Below are 15,527 nucleotides of genomic sequence, written 5' to 3' on the forward strand. Positions count from 1 at the left end.
CCTCACCCACAGAATCGTAGACATCAAACTCGTCCGAACACAGAGCCGAACGCTGGCTGCTGGGGTCTGCTGGTGAGACGAATGCAGAGACATGGATCAGAGGCAGCAACTCTCGGCTGTAAGAAGAGGACACCCCCGAGAGCTGATGCCCAGCACGGGACTAAAGGGGACAGTCCTGTGCTGTGTCCCTGAAAGTGGCTGTGATGGTGGAGCTCCACGGCTCTCCCCGTAACAGCAGCAGCAGACGGGTGATCGCAGGCTGTGCAGGCTCGGGCTCTTGTGGTGGACATTTCTCAACACATACACATGTCGAGTGACACATGTCCAGTGTCTGATCTTCTTATGTATTTGTCAGAGAAAGAGCACAAGCAGGGTGAGCAGCGGGCGGCGGGAGAAGCAGGCTCCCCGCTGAGCAGGGAGCCCCACGAGGGGCCCGATCCCAGGGCCCTGGGATCAAGACCTGAGCCGAAGGCAGACGCTAACCTAAGTCACCCAGGCTTCCCAATAAATATAAATCTTTTTAAAAATTACTAAGATGGCACATTTTATGGTATGTGTATTTAACCACAATTAAAAATATCAGTTTTTTTAAACTACAGCTAACACCTTACTCAATAGCATACTCCGTGGTTAAAAACTAAACGTTTTCCCCCTAAGTTCGGGAACAAGACAAGGATGTCTGTTTACGCCACTTCTATGCGACACTGTACTGGAATCGCTGATCAGAAAAAAAAAAAAATAGAGAAGAAAAAGCAATTAAAAAGATACAAATTGGAGGGGCTCCTGGGTGGCTCAGCTGGTTATGATCTCATGGTGGCCCACGTCATGATCTCAGGGACCTGGGATCGAGCTCCCACCAGGGCCCCTGCTCGGTGGGGAGTCTGCTTCTCCCTCTGCTGCTCCCCCTCCTTGTTCTCTCTCTGTGTCAAATAAACACAAATAATCTTAAAAAAAAAAAAAGATACAAATTGGAAATGAAAAAGGAAAGTTTTTTCTACTTACAGATGACTTGGTCTTATGTCTAGAAAATCCTAAAGAATACACACACACACAGAGTTAATGAAGGAATTTAGCACTTGCAGGATGCAAGACCACACCCCCAAATTAGCTGTATTTTCATATACTAGTCACAGGTTATTTAAACATCAAGAACATTATTTCATGCACAATACCGTCCAATCATAAAACACACGGGAATACCCCTTATCAAGGGCTGCGAGATTTGTAGGCTGAAATACAAAGCCCGAGGGGGAGGAATCCGAAAGACCTAACTAGACGCAAATACAGCCTGTGTTCACGGACTGAAGAGTTCCTGCTAAGTCAAAACTACCCAAAGCAACCCGCAGATCCAATGCCAGCTTCACTAAAATCCTGAAGGCATTTTTATGGCAAAAATGGCAAACCACATCCTAAAACACACATGGAGCCGCCGGTACCACAAGGAGCAAAACAGTCGTGACACCCAGCTCTGTCGGTCGGGAGATGCACCTTCCCCACTGGGCGCCTTACACAACCGTGGTGAGCACGAGGGAGCAGCAGCGCCAGGACAGAAGAATGAGGGAGGACGGAGAGTCCGGAAATGGAGCCGCGGCGGCAGCGATCAGTAGATTCCTGACAAAGGATCCAGGTCCATCCTACAGGACAACAACAGTGTCTTCAACAAACGGGGCAGGACAACCGGATAACCACATGTAAGAATGAAGTCGGAGCCCCTTCCCACATGCAGAAATCAACCGAAATGGACCAGAGACCTAAATTCAAGAGCCAAGCCACATACTCCCCTGGAGAAAACCTAGGGGTCAAGCTTTGGGACTCAGATTCGAAAATGAATTCTTAGGACACCAAAAGCACAAGCAGTAAGAGAAAAAACTAAACTGGCCTTCCACGAAACTGAGAACTCCTACGCGTTAAGAGACACTACGGCGGACGCCGGGGGTAGTGCACACAAATCCTGAATCTGAACGGGGCCGAGTGTCCCGAGTACACCAAGAGCTCTTACGTCTCAACAACCAAAGAACAGCCCGACTAAACACTGGGCCAGTGACTCGAAGGGACGTTTCTCTGCAGAAGCTCAGTGCCAGCAGCCATCAGGACAGGGAAGCCAGGCAAGAGCGGCGTCCTGCCGCACGCCCAGGAGGACGGCCGAGGGGCTGCTTTCTGACAACAGAGAGGAACAGTGAGGGCAAAGGTGCGAATGAAGCGGGACCTCGGATGCTGCCAGCAGGAATGGAGGACGGCGCGGCCATGGTGCAAAACCGCCGCGCATTTCCTCCAGAAGCTAAACGGAGAATTACCACACGACCCGGCAGCTCCGCGGATACTTGGACGTGAATGCTCACGGCAACTCACGCCCAACGGCCAACGTCTGTCACCCAGCGACTGGACGCAGGTCATCTGTCCACACAATGGGACCCTGCTGAGCGATGAACTGAATCGAGGGCCGCCACCTGGGGGCTCCGTCGGTTGACGGTCTGCCTCCAGCTCACGTCGTGATCCCAGAGTCCTGGATCGAGCCCCGCATCAGGCCCCCTGCTCGGCGGGGAGTCTGCGTCTCCCTCTGCCTGCCGCGCTGCCTACTTGTGTGCTCTCTAGCTCTCTGTCAAATAAATAAATAAAATCTTCAAAAAAGCAAAACATGAAAAAAATGGAGCGCTCGTGCACGCGACAGGACGAAACCGGAACGCATCATCCCGGAGAGACGTCGGACGCGGAGACCGGCTCCCGCAGCGCTCCGTTTCCGCGAGGCCCGGAGAGCGCCAGCGCGGAGATGGGGCGTCGGAAACCGCCGGGGAGGGGCGGGTCGGAGGGCCGGGGGAGGGCGGCGAGGATGCGCGAGCCGACGGCGGCACGCGCTGTGGCTGTCCCCAGCGCCTCCGAACGGCACACGTTAAACGGCTTGATTTCATGCCACGAGAACCTCAGCTCGAATAAAATAGAAGCAGGAGCGAACAACGGCGTAGGCTGGCCGAGCAAAGCACGCGCGGGAACCCCGTGCTCCGCTGGAGCTCGCTGCGGTGCCCGTTCACCACCCTGGAAATCGATAAAGGAAAACGCCGCCATCTACCCAGCCTCCGCAGCACGAGTCGTGGTCAATTCATTCCTGGTAACTCCGCGTCCTCGTGAACGTGGAGCTGCTCTCCCGAGGAGAAGAACTCGGGAGGCGATTTCAGAGACGATGAGAGAACCAGGAGATTCGGCACCTGCTGGAAAAGCCGGTTCCGTCCAACCGTATCGGTGCCACGGGCGGAAGTGACAGCGGACACTCACGGGGGCAGACCACCCGTGCCCAAAATCACCGGCGGGTCTCAGCGTCATAGGCGCCCGCTGGACAGCCAAGACGCGGTTCCCGGTGTGTCGCGGTACAACGAACACGGCTTCACTAGGACGCGTTCACAGAATCAGACGTGAACCTCCTCGGCAGTCAGAGCTGACGTCCAGCTGCAGCACGGTGGGACCCCAGAGAGCCCGTGATGGCCTCCAAAGTAACGATTCGGCTAAACTCAGATTGTGGGGCATTCGGACAGAGACCCAGGTGACTCCGTGCCCTCATGGACAGGAGGGTGGGGCGCCCACGAGTGGGGGAGGGACATGGGGACGCCGCGCTGACACAGTATGTAGAATTTGTTTCAACCTGGGGTCCAGTGAACCTGCTATTAAAATACAGCTTTTTAGGCCCGGAGTTTGAGCACGACCGGCATGCAATTACGGAGCTCCTGTTGGCTTAATAAAGTATGACGAAGAGCAGCGTTTCGGGACGGTGAGAACGTGTATCCCGACACACGCAGACGTACTCAGGAGTGAATGACAGGACACGGGCGATTTGGTTTAAAATGCTGGGCTGTGCGGTCCTCGCCAAGCTCTGTGCCTGGGACGTGCGCGCAGGGGTCGGCGGCGACAGCGCACGGGGCAGAAGCCCGCGGACGACTCGGCCAGTGTCCAGGAGACAGCAGCGACTTGAAGCCTGGAGGCGTCCGCACAGTGGAAACGGTCTTAGAACACCGTGGGGACCCAGAGTAGCTGGGACTGTGCCCGTGGCCCAGTGTGGCATTAAAGCAAGAACTTTGTGTGTATCGTGGCCCGATTTTGTTTCGAGTCCACGTGGGGCATCGCTGTGCGGGAAACTGCCCCCCGCGGAGCAAGACTGCTGCCGGGGGGTCTTCCAGAGGCCTGCGACCCCCACACGGGCTTCCTGCTGCCGTCGCTGCTCCTTCCTGGATCTGCTTCTCCTCACCCGGGGAGTCTGTCCCTTGGACGAGCAGCAAAGCGACACATGAGCTCCGGACGGGGATGGAGAGCTCCTCCCACTCCGGACCACGGGCCTGACCCAGGATGGGGGTGAGAACAAGCCAAGGAGGGGCCCCCAGCTGCCCGTGCACCTGCCAGGGTCTCCCATGGCCCCCCAGAGCCGGACCAGCCTGCTACTTTGGTGGGCGGGGCCACATCCCCGCACAGGACGCCACGGGCAGCCACTGGCCTGGCAGTGTGTCCCAGCAGGAGTCCCAGCACCTGTCGGCCACTGCCCCACCCCAGGCTCACGGCCCTGCTGGAAGCCCCGAGTCGGGGACCAGCAGCCATACCTGAGCCTCCTTTCTCCTCGGGGACCAACAGGTGGGCTACGCTCCCGAGCAATAACCCTAGGAGACCTGGCTCCCCGGAACTCCAGGGCAAGATGCGCCCCCCACCCTCTGCTCCCCGCCCGCCTCAGCTGACCATGGCCAGCCCGCAGAGAGGCCGGCGCAAGGGTCACAGTATGACCGCAAGGGCATGGGAGGAGGACACGGTCCGACCTTGTGATCTGGTCCCCAGCGCTGGGTCAGGGCCAAAGTCAGATGCCGCACAGATGGTCCCTCCGACGAGGGCAGGTAATTCTCCGTCACGGGGGAGGGGCCCCTGATGCTCTCCTTTTCTTGGTTTGATCCCCGGCTCTGTCATCCAGGTGCTACAGGAAACACGCGCAGGCCTGAGCAACACACGTGCAAGAAGGGGCTCCTTAGGGAGGAAGCAGCCCAGGAGGTGGGAAAAGCGGAGAGGGGCCGCGGGGGGAGCGGTTTCCACCCCTGGCCTGCAGGGCCGGGAGGGGACGGTGCTGCTGGTCCTGCAGGGGCTTAAGAGAGTGGGCTGGGGGTCTCCAGGCCTGTAGCCCCGCAGGCGATCCCAGCTCCTGGCCCGGACGCAGTCCCCAGTAGGGAGGACCCCAGCCTCTCTGCACCCACCCCGTCTCCTTCCCACTGGTGGACCCTGAACACGAGGCAGGAGGCCGGGAGCCCAGGCGACAGGGCCCCCAGGTCACCGTGTGGGGTGCACAGGGTGAGTGCCGTGATGCGTGGATATGGAGGGCCGTGGAGGGCGTCCTGGGGCTGCACGAGCGCTCACCTGAGAAGGGGGACACATGGATGCTCCTACAGTCGGGGTTTTGGCGGTGCTGGGCTCTGTCCACCTGGTAATGATTAGTGACCCTGGCGAGGAATACACGCTCTCCAGTCCCCACGGCCTGCCTGGACGCCTCCCCCGGGTCTCCCGATGGCCCCCGCCATCTGAGTGCGTGACTCCGGTCCAGACTCTGCGCTGTTGCCCCACGTTGAAGAGCCGCATGGCCGGAAAATCAGAACCTTTCTCCCTTCACACGGCCCTGGCTCCACGGAGACCAGCAATAAAGAGGGAGAGTAAAAATAAATCTGCCCGTGGAAAACGCGTCAGAAATGGGGTTTAGTGCCTTTGGCAAAAGGAGCCCAGAAACGCAATAATTTTTCTTCCCTGCACACCACCTCCACGGGCTTTTGTGAAGGAAGTATTTGTTCAGATCCCAAAATGAGCACTTATGAGATTGCTGTTTGAGTGAAAAGCCTCTGGCCCGCAGAGGAATTTAATTTTGCAAAGTCCAGATCTCCAGACCCGGGGCTTGGCTGCTTTCCAGGGGCGGAGGCTGGCCCCCCAGGGAGAGCCGGAGTCCGGGGAGGGACCCCACCAGCAGGCTCACGCCGCCCCCCAGGCCCAGGCGCACATGGCCGAGGGTTTCCCCGGGGCGGCTGATGCCGGTAGAGGTCACGCTGGGGTCCTTTCCTCCTCGCAGTCGCTCTGCACACGGAGGACAAGTACCTCATGAACCCCTGCTCTCAGCGCCTTCGGGCAAAGCCCTGGCGGGGAGCCGCCGGTTCACACGGAATTTCCGTGTTTGAGTCTTTCCGTGACTTCCCCGTTTCCCTGGCGGACGCACCGTCTCCCACGGCCCCCAGCAACGTGCAACACGGCTTCCAGCTCCCACGGCCTCGCCGACACCCGCGGCCTCCGGGTCCTGACAAGGACGCTCCCACGGCTCTGGAGCCTGGTGACGGTCCTGTGTGTCCCCCTGATGAGCGGGGACCTCGAGTAGCTTCTCACGTGCTAATTGTCCTACTGTCCGTCGTCTTTGATGACATGGCTATTCCAGTTCTTTGCACGTTTTGTAACTGGATTGTTCTGTTGTAGCTGAGCTATGGGAGTCTTACATGTCCTGGCTACTAATCCCTCATCGGAGCTCTGACGATGTTCCCTCCCGTTCTCCGGGCCACCTTTTCACTCCCTTGATGGAGTCTCCTGATGCCGCATGTGACTCCTGATTCCGCATGTCTTCATTCTGCACAAGTCCAGACTGGCCGTGTGTTCCAGCCGCCTGTGCTCACTGGATGCAGTGAATTACTGCATCCAGTAATTCACTAACGAATGTGACGTCACGAGCCTTTGCTCCTCTGTGTCCTCCAAAGAGCTCTGCGGTCTCGGCTCCTCTGTGTCCTCCAAAGAGCTCTGCGGTCTCGGCTCCTCTGTGTCCTCCAAAGAGCTCTGCGGTCTCGGCTCCTCTGTGTCCTCCAAAGAGCTCTGCGGTCTCGGCTCCTCTGTGTCCTCCAAAGAGCTCTGTGGTCTCGGCTCTTGATCCAGTTTGTTGGTCGGGGTGTCCAACCTCAAGTAAGGATCCCACTCCTGTCTCTTGTGGACGTCCAGTCTTCCCAACACTCTTTGTTAAGGTACCAGAAAAACGGTCTTTTCCCCACTGAATGGTCTCAGCACCCTTGACGGAAATCATTTGACCTGGTATATGAGGGCTTGTCTCTGGGCTTCCTCTTCTCTTCTGTTGGTCTACACTTCTGGTTTACACTGGAACATGATTTCTGTTGCTGTATTTTTGCAGTAAGTTTTGAAATCAGAAAGTATGACTTCTCCAACTTTGTCAAAATTATCTTGACTATTCCGGGTCCCTTGAGATCCCATAAGAAATTTAGAATGTATTTTTCTCTCTCTACAGAAAAGGTTTTTTAGGACTTCGGTAGCTGGCATGGGACCTGAGACCACCGTGGGGAGCGCTGCCGTCTTGCAGCGTCAAGTCCCCCGGCCCGTGAGTAGGGACATGTGTCCTCACACACCAGCACCTTCTTCACTGACTTTCCGCAGCACTGTGTACCGACACTGCACAAGTCTCTCTGTCTCTTTGGTCAAATTCATGTCTAAATGTCTTGTTCTTTTTGGTGCCATTTGAGAAGGAAATGTTTTCTTCATTTCCTTTCGGAATCCTTGTCCTCAGTGTCTTGAACACGAGAGACTTCTGGGTGTTGGTTGGTGTCCGTCCGCCTTCCTGGATCTGTCAGCAGCGTGCTCCATTGCAGTGCTCAGAGTTTCCGACACGTCGGACCGCGCTGTGAACGCGGGGGACCCCGGCCCTTCCTTCGCAGGCTGTTCTTTTCCTTGTCTGACGGCTCTGGCCGCAGCAGCCGTGTGGTGTGGACGCGCAGGAGCTGCGTCAGGGCCTGTGCTCCTGACCGAGGAGCGGAGCTCTCTCCCCAGCTCCCGTGACAGGGCGTCAGCGTCCCCTGGCCTTTACTACACTTCCAAATTCCAGTGTTTTCATCCCAAAAGAAGCCTGCATTTTGTCAAATGCGGTTTCTGCCCCAGTTGAGGACCATGTGGTTTCCCCTTTGCACTGTCCGTGGGGTGTGTGACCCAGACCCTTCCACACAAGCCGTCCTTGCGCTCCCCGTCCCACCGGGACGCACCCCCAGTGGCCTCTGAAGAATGTGAGAGGGTTCGCACGCCCAGGCTCACCTGTGCCTCCCAGTTCATCCCCTTGGCTATGCCATCGGCTCCCTCTGGATGGCATGACTGGTCCTGGTGAGCATCCTGTCACACGTCCCTCTGAGGACAAAGGTGCAGGCAGCATACTCAAGGTTTGTAACGTCTGAAGAAGTATCGGTCGTTCCGAACACAGTGGGGCTGAGACCGGAACCCAGGTCCCCCTGATTCCAAGTCTGCCGTCTCTGCCCCTTTCCAGGAGCTGTCACCCAGAGTGGCTATTTCTCTGGGTCCCCGGAGCTGCTGAATGACACACGAGGCCAGAACGTCTCTCAGCCACAAGGACAGCCTTTCCTGCAGCCTGGCCCAGGCCCCCTTTCTCAGCCGAGCATCAGGTGCCCGTAAGGGCCACACTGCAGGAAAGACTTGGGTCTCTCTGTGCCACAAACCTGCTCAGCACAGCCCCCTCCCCGGGGCACCTGCAGAGCCCGAGATGACCCAGCCAGGGGCCAACTCCTTTTCACATCTCACGTGTTGCTACGGAGTCAGCCCCTTCCCTCTGAGGGACCCGCCTCTGTTGTAACCACAAGCACATGCACGGCCGCCTCCTTCCCCAGGGTTACCTCCGCCACCCCCACAAGCTGGGGGAGGCCAGGGCGGCCCCCCACAGGCCCTGCAGTGGGCCCCCAGCTTCAATGGTCACTGCAGATGGCCCCTCCCCGATGCCCAGTTCTGCTTTCCGAGGCACAGAGTGCAAATTATGCGCAGAGGTATTACTCAGGCCCACTCTGCTCAACAGGCAGCCCAGGGTCTGGATTTCTCTTTCCAGTCTCTGGTCGCACCCTGTCCGAGCTCCTCACTGTCCGCTGAAATCTGGGGCTCTTCTTGCTGGCGGAAAGAGAACTGGGGCAGACCCTGAGCTCCCCCGGAGGCGGGCACTGTGAAGTCTGTTCCTATTCCCTGCAAAGACACGAAGGAACCTCGGACGAGGTGAGCACAGGAGGCCCCAAGCAGATGTGCTTCCCAGCACGATGGCCCTTCAGCTGACGCCCCCTCCCCCAGCAGGACCCCCGCCCGCAAGGAGTGTCCGAGGCATGTGGACGGGCCCACAGCTGGGACAGAAGCCCGCAGACCTCGGAGCTGCGGCGTTTAGCGCAAGGGCTGCGTGTTTCCATAGAAACAGCCCAAACTGCGGACACAGGGCTGCTGAGTATCCCGCATGGGCCGGGTTTTAATGTGAGTGGACTCTCGCTGCTTCTCCCCGGGGCTGTGTGAAATGCCCACAGGGCACCAGTGAGCGCCTTTCAGCTCCTTCCGCCTCTAATTGGCTTTTCTGGTGGACTGACTGCTCCCGGACAAAGCGGGACACAATCCCCAGCGAGGAGGGCAGAGGGCAGAGTTCGGGTGCTTTGTCCTTGGAGCAGACCGCCTCCAGGCATGGCTCCAGGGCCCCCCTTCTCTTTCGGAACAGCTCCATCCCCCAGGCCTTCCAGAGTCCTAACCTGTGCTTTCAAGGACTCCTGCCAGACACACGGAGCCGCTGCTTCTGTGGGAGGCTGCACCTGCTGGCTTCCGGCCCTCGGGAGGGCCAGGCAGGGGGACGCTGTCCCAGGCTGGGGGGGCCGGCAGGGTCCCCTGCTCTGCTGACAACCTCGCTTCCCTACCCGAGTACAGGTCCCCACGTCCTCCCTTGTGAAAGTCTACTGGGCTGTGCACCCGGGGTTCGTAAATTCAACGGCAACACGAGGAAAGAACCAGATCTTTCCCTGAGAGGATCAGGGCACTCTTTAGGACAGGGACTGGGCCGGGCCGCACTGGCTTTATCAGCTTCTCCCCCTGGGACAGGATTCTGCACCCCAACCCTGCCGGACTCAGGCGTGCCCAGGGACCCTCCTTGGGCCAAAGCAGCATGGGCGGGAGTTACGTGCGTCGCTCCCGACCAGAAGCTCTAAGAGCCCCCCCCCCCTGCATCTCTCCCCTCCTTCCTCCCTGTCTCTCCCCTCCCGAGCCACTCTCGCCAGTCCTTTGGTGGGTGGCATCTTACATGTGTCACTGGAGGGCATCTCTTGGGCAAGAGGCAGAAAGGAAAGTCCATTGAGGGGGCAGGCGGCAGCCCTGGGCTGTGTTGGGGGGGCCTGGGTTTGTCGTGGGGAAGCGGGAGAGGGAGGGAGGAGGGGAAGGAAGAAGAGGATGAGGCAGGAAAGGAGGGAAGAGGGGAAGAAGGGGCAGAGCAGGGAGGGGAAGGCAAGGGACGAGGTGAGGAGGAGGAGAGAGCAGTGGGGGGAGGAGGGGGAGGGGCTGTAAAGGAAGAGGAAGGAAGGGGAGGGAGAAGGGGAGGGAAGAGGGGAGGGAAAGGAAGGGGAGGGAAGGGAAGGGGAGGGAAGGGGAGGGGAAGGGAAGGGGAGGGAGGGAGAGGAAAGAGGAGCAGTGGAGGGGGATGGGGCAATGGGGGAGGGAGAGGGGGTAGAAGGGAGAGGAACAGAAGGAGTGGAGGGGGGGGGAGGGGAAGAGGGAGGAGGGAGTGAAAGGCACACAAGGAGCGGGGAGGGAGGAGGGAGAGGAGGAGGCGGAGCTGGAAGTGGAGCCGGACAGAGCACGAGCTCCCGGCCTGAGGCAGAGCCTGGGAGGGAGGGAGTCGGGAGCGGCGGTTAGTGAGCCCGTTAGTGAGCCGGTTAGTGAGCCGGTTAGTGAGCCGGTCAGTGAGCCGAGGAAGCGGTTCGGGTGGTGCCGACCACGCCAGCGCGCTCAGAGCACTCCAGCAGCGGCTGGGCCGGGACGAGCAGACCCCGGGTCGGCGCCATCCGCCTGCCCAAACGGCCCCCACGCTGGGCACGGCACACCTGTCCGACCGCCTCGCTCCCTTCCCTCTTCCACGTTTCATTTAATGACTCCCTTTAACGAGGGGAATTTGAAACACAATACCATTTACATGACAACCCCCAAAATGGAATATTTAGGTATACATCTAACAAAGTATGACAAGCTCTATATGAGAAAAACTATAAAACTCTGATAAATGAAATCAAAGAACTAGATAGGTATTCCGTGTCATGAACAGTGAGACTCAACATCGTCAAGGTGTCAGTTCTTCCCGAACTGATCTATGCATCGGCACAATCCCAGGGAAATCCCAGCAGGTTCCTTTGTAAACATTAACAAAGTGAATCTAAAGGTTATACAGAGAAGCAAAACCCCACAACAGTCAACACGATATTAAAGGAACAGACTAAGGGGCACCCGGGTGGCTCAGTCAGTTAAGCATCCAACTCTTGGCTTCAGCTCCGGTCATGATCTCAGGGTCTTGAGATGGAGCCCCACATGGGCTCCCGGCTCACCGGGCAGTGCTGGGATTCTCCCTCTCCCTCTGCCTCTCCCGCTCATGTGCTCGCTCTCTCTCTCAGATAAATAAAGTCTTTTTAAAAAGAAAAAAGGCACAGAATAGGATTATAGGACTGATGGTACCTGACTTCAACCTGTGAACACAGCATGGCATTGGTGAGAACACACATGGAGATCGATGGACACGGTACAGAGCCCAGAAATAGACCCACATAAACACTGTCAACTCATCTCCGACAAAACAGAAAACAATGGAGCAAAGACCGTGTTTTTTCAGCAAATGGTGCTAGAACAACTGGACATCCTCACAGAAAAACTAGCTGAATCCAGACACAGAATCAACTCAAGATAGAACTATGGCCTCAAGTGCGAAATTCTAAGGTTTCCAGAAGATGACTCAGGAGAAAACCCAGGTGACCATCGGCAAGGTGATGACTCTTGAGCTCTGACCCCAAAGACACAACCCATGAAGGAATACATCCATAATGTGGGCTTGATTCAAACTAGAAACCTTGGTTCTGGGAAAGGCACGGTCAAGAGATTGAGAAGACAAACCATGTCTGATGCGGTGCCGTGATCCAAAAGAGGAAAACTCTTATAACACAGTGATAAGGCAAGAAGCCAATTTAAACACGGGCCAAAGACCTTGCCAGACACCTCATCACAGGAGAGATACAGACGACAAATAAGCATGTGAAAGACGGTCCGCATCACGCAGCACCAGGGAGATACAGATCAGAGTGAGGAACCACTACACGGTTCCGGGACTGGCCGACATCCAGGGCACTGACAGGACTGGTTTCTGAACCTGGACCCCTCTCATTCAACGCTCGCAAAAGTTAACTTGGAATAGATGAAAGTAAGATTTTACTCTGGGGGTGGCTGGAGACGGTGGCAGCAGCGAGGAGGGGAATGTCCTTGGGCCTCCGTTCCCAGGAGAGGGGAGCAGTGTCGGAGGCCACTGTGCCCAGGACATCGAAGCGAGGAAGAGCAGCCATTCTAGGAACAGAGAAGTGAACGCTCTCAGGAAGGCGGGACGCGAGGAGAAGGGAATCCGAGGCAGTGCTCGGGACGAGAGACCGCAGGGGAGGAGCCGGCTCCCGGCAGGGCAGCGGAGCAGCGCAGCACAAAATCAGAGCTTCAGAAGGCTGCCCCACTGACGGTCGCCACTCCCGAGGCAGAGCGGGCGTCGGGGGTGGAGGGGTGCGGAGCCCTCATGGGGACAGCGCGGTCTCAGGTCCCTGGGATCACGGAAAGACCAGGGGGGGGCTGAGTGGCAGAGCCCCCAGGTATCAGTGTGGGGAAACCGACAGCAGACACAGAGCCGAAGCGGGGGGCTCTCAGAGCAGGGTTACCTTGAACCGCGATCCGATGCACAGGCGGGACACGGCTCTTCCAGCAGGGACCCCACAAGCGGCAGATCCATGGAGACCCCTCCTTCCTCCTCCAGGAGTGCTACAGGAGCGCACGGCAGGAATCCGCTGGGGGTGGAGACTCCACACGGGCCGCGCGCCAGAGACGAGACTCGGTCACAGGCCGGTGAGCTCCGGCGGCCGCAGACCAGGGAGCCCGGAGGGACCGACGGCTTTTCTCCGAGGCCGCACTGAGCAGCGGGGCCTGCGCTCTCCCCTCCTCCGGGCGGGAGACTGGGCGCCGCCATCTTCGTTCCGTCCTCCCCTGCCCTACGGCAAGCGCTCCGGGAACAAAAGCTCCAGCGCGAGCGCGAGCAGGTGACTTAGCCCCGCCCCTGGCAAGGCCGGCCCAGTTCCCACGCGGGCAGAGACACTGGAGACCCGGCCACAGGCCCCTCCCCCAGAAGACCAGCAGGAACGTCCCGCCAAGGCCAAGCTCACGGATCACGGAGAACAGCCGAGCTCCAGAGCTAGGGGAACACAGCACATAGAATTCATGGCTTCTTTCCCATGATCCTTTGGTCTTTCAAAGTTAAATTTTTTTAATTTTATTTTTTTCTTTTTCTATTTTTTTAAAAATTTTTCCTCTATTTTAACCTTTTTAAACTATTTTATCAATACCTTTATAAAAAACATCTTTTCAATTTTTCATTGTTATATTTTATCCCTTCATTGTATTGAACCTTATTTTTTGTACAGATACAGGTGTTTTTTTCTTTAAAATTTTGGGATATAATTTCTTCTTTTTTTTTTTTCCTAGGCAAAGAACTTTATTAATCTTGTTTCAAACTTTTTTCCCAGGCTTCTTCAGCTTAATAAGCTGCAAAGAATGAATTGTGTATAAGCAAAAATTGAAAAGAGCCGCAGTGTCCAAGGGGCTTGGGCTTAAAAATATTAGAGATCTAGATTTTAACGGATCCATGAACAAAATTTTAAAAAGCAGTCATAATATAAAATAGCAGCTCCCAGTAACTTCTTTAAGTTTTATCTTCTTCAGAAGTTGACTCAATTCAGTTTGCTTCATTCTTGGAAGCTTCATCAAAATTCTCCACAAGATCTGGAACTTCATCATCATCATCATCCTCTCCGGTAGCAAGTGGTGCTTTTCCATCCACAGATTGTTTGGGCAGAGCTTCAGCCAGTCTTCTTAAACTAGTCAGACTGTCTGCACCAAGTTGGTTTAAGATACTGGGTAGCATTTCTGTCAGCTGCTTTGTCTCAGCATGGCCTGTAATGGTGAAAGTGTTCGCTGCCAGCGATGCCTGAACTTCAGGGTTGTTAAAGTGGATCACTGGTCCTTGGTTTGTGAACATATTCACTTCTTCAATACCAGAAATATTGTTTACCCCAAACTTCTTTAAGGAGAACTGAAGTTTTTATCATCTGCTGTAGCTGTTCTATGAACCACCTTCTTCTTTCGGCGAGCAGTTCCTTTCCCACCAATGCACACTTGTGCTTGCAGTTTGGCGAGTTTCTCCTGGTTCATGATAGTTTCTTTCATCTTGTTGGAGCAGAAATGGGACCGCGTGGGGGACCAGGGTTGGTGCTCAGGAGGTCTTGGGCGGACCAGCTGCACACACGCCGGGATATAATTTCTTCTAATAGATCAAAATATACCCTAAATCTAGCTTCAGCCTGATCACATTCTCTTTTTTTTTCCTTTTTCCAACCAACTTATCAATTCCTTTTTAAGAATCCTTTTAAATGTTCACCTTTACAGTCAGATTCCATCCCTTCATCGTGTTTACCCTTATTTTTATATATATGTAAGTTTTTCCTTATTTAAAATTTTGGGAGGTAGTTTCTTCTAAGAGACCACAATACCCCCAAAATCAAGTGGATAGCTCTGTTTTATATATATACACACACACATACATACACGCACACACGCGTGTGTGTGCGCATGCACCCGCATATACATATTTATTTTCCCTTTCTTCTCCCCCTGGTTTTAGCTCTCTTCTGACTTGGTTAGCATATATTTTTCTGGGGTCTTTGTGACCCTTTTAGGATTTTACTCTCTCATTCATATATTCTTATCTGGATAAAATGACAAGGTAGAAAAACTCACCACAAAAAAAAAAAAAAAAACCACAAAAAAACAAGAGGCAGGACCGATGGCTAGGGGCCTAATCAATACGGACACTGGTAATATGTCAGAACTAGAGTTCAGAATGATGATTCTCAAGGTTCTAGCTGGGCTCGAAAAAGGCATGGAAGATATTAGAGAATCCCTTTCTGGAGAAATAAAATCCCTTTCTGTAGAAATAAAAGAACTAAAATCTAGCCAAGCTGAAATCAAGAAAGCTAATAATGAGGTGCAACCAAAAATAGAGGCTCTTACTGCTAGGAAAAATGAGGCAGAAGAAAAAATTAGTGATATAGAAGACCAAATGATGGAGAATAAAGAAGCTGAGCAAAAGAGAGACAAACAACTACACCACAAGGGGAGAATTCGAGAGATAAGTGATACCATAAGATGAAACAATATTACAATAATTGGGATCCCAGACTAAGAAGAAAGAGAGAGGGAGCAGAAGGCATATTGGAGCAAATTATAGTAGGGAATTTCCATAAAACGGCAAAGGGAACAAGCATCAAAATCCAGGAGGCACAGAGAACCCCCTTCAAAATCAATAAAAATGGGTCCACACCCCATCGTCTAATAGTAAAACTTTGAAGTCTCAGTGACAAAGAGAAAATCCTGAAAGCAGCTCGGACAAGAAGTGTGTAACATAC

General features: G+C 55.1%; 1 pseudogene; it reads right to left on the reverse strand.

Moving 5' to 3' along the window:
• Positions 1 to 13,739: 13,739 nt before the first annotated feature.
• Positions 13,740 to 14,311, reverse strand: LOC116572294 (annotated as a pseudogene).
• Positions 14,312 to 15,527: the final 1,216 nt, after the last annotated feature.

The sequence above is a fragment of the Mustela erminea genome, chromosome 13 (genome assembly GCF_009829155.1).
Source record: "Mustela erminea isolate mMusErm1 chromosome 13, mMusErm1.Pri, whole genome shotgun sequence".
NCBI lineage: Eukaryota > Metazoa > Chordata > Mammalia > Carnivora > Mustelidae > Mustela > Mustela erminea.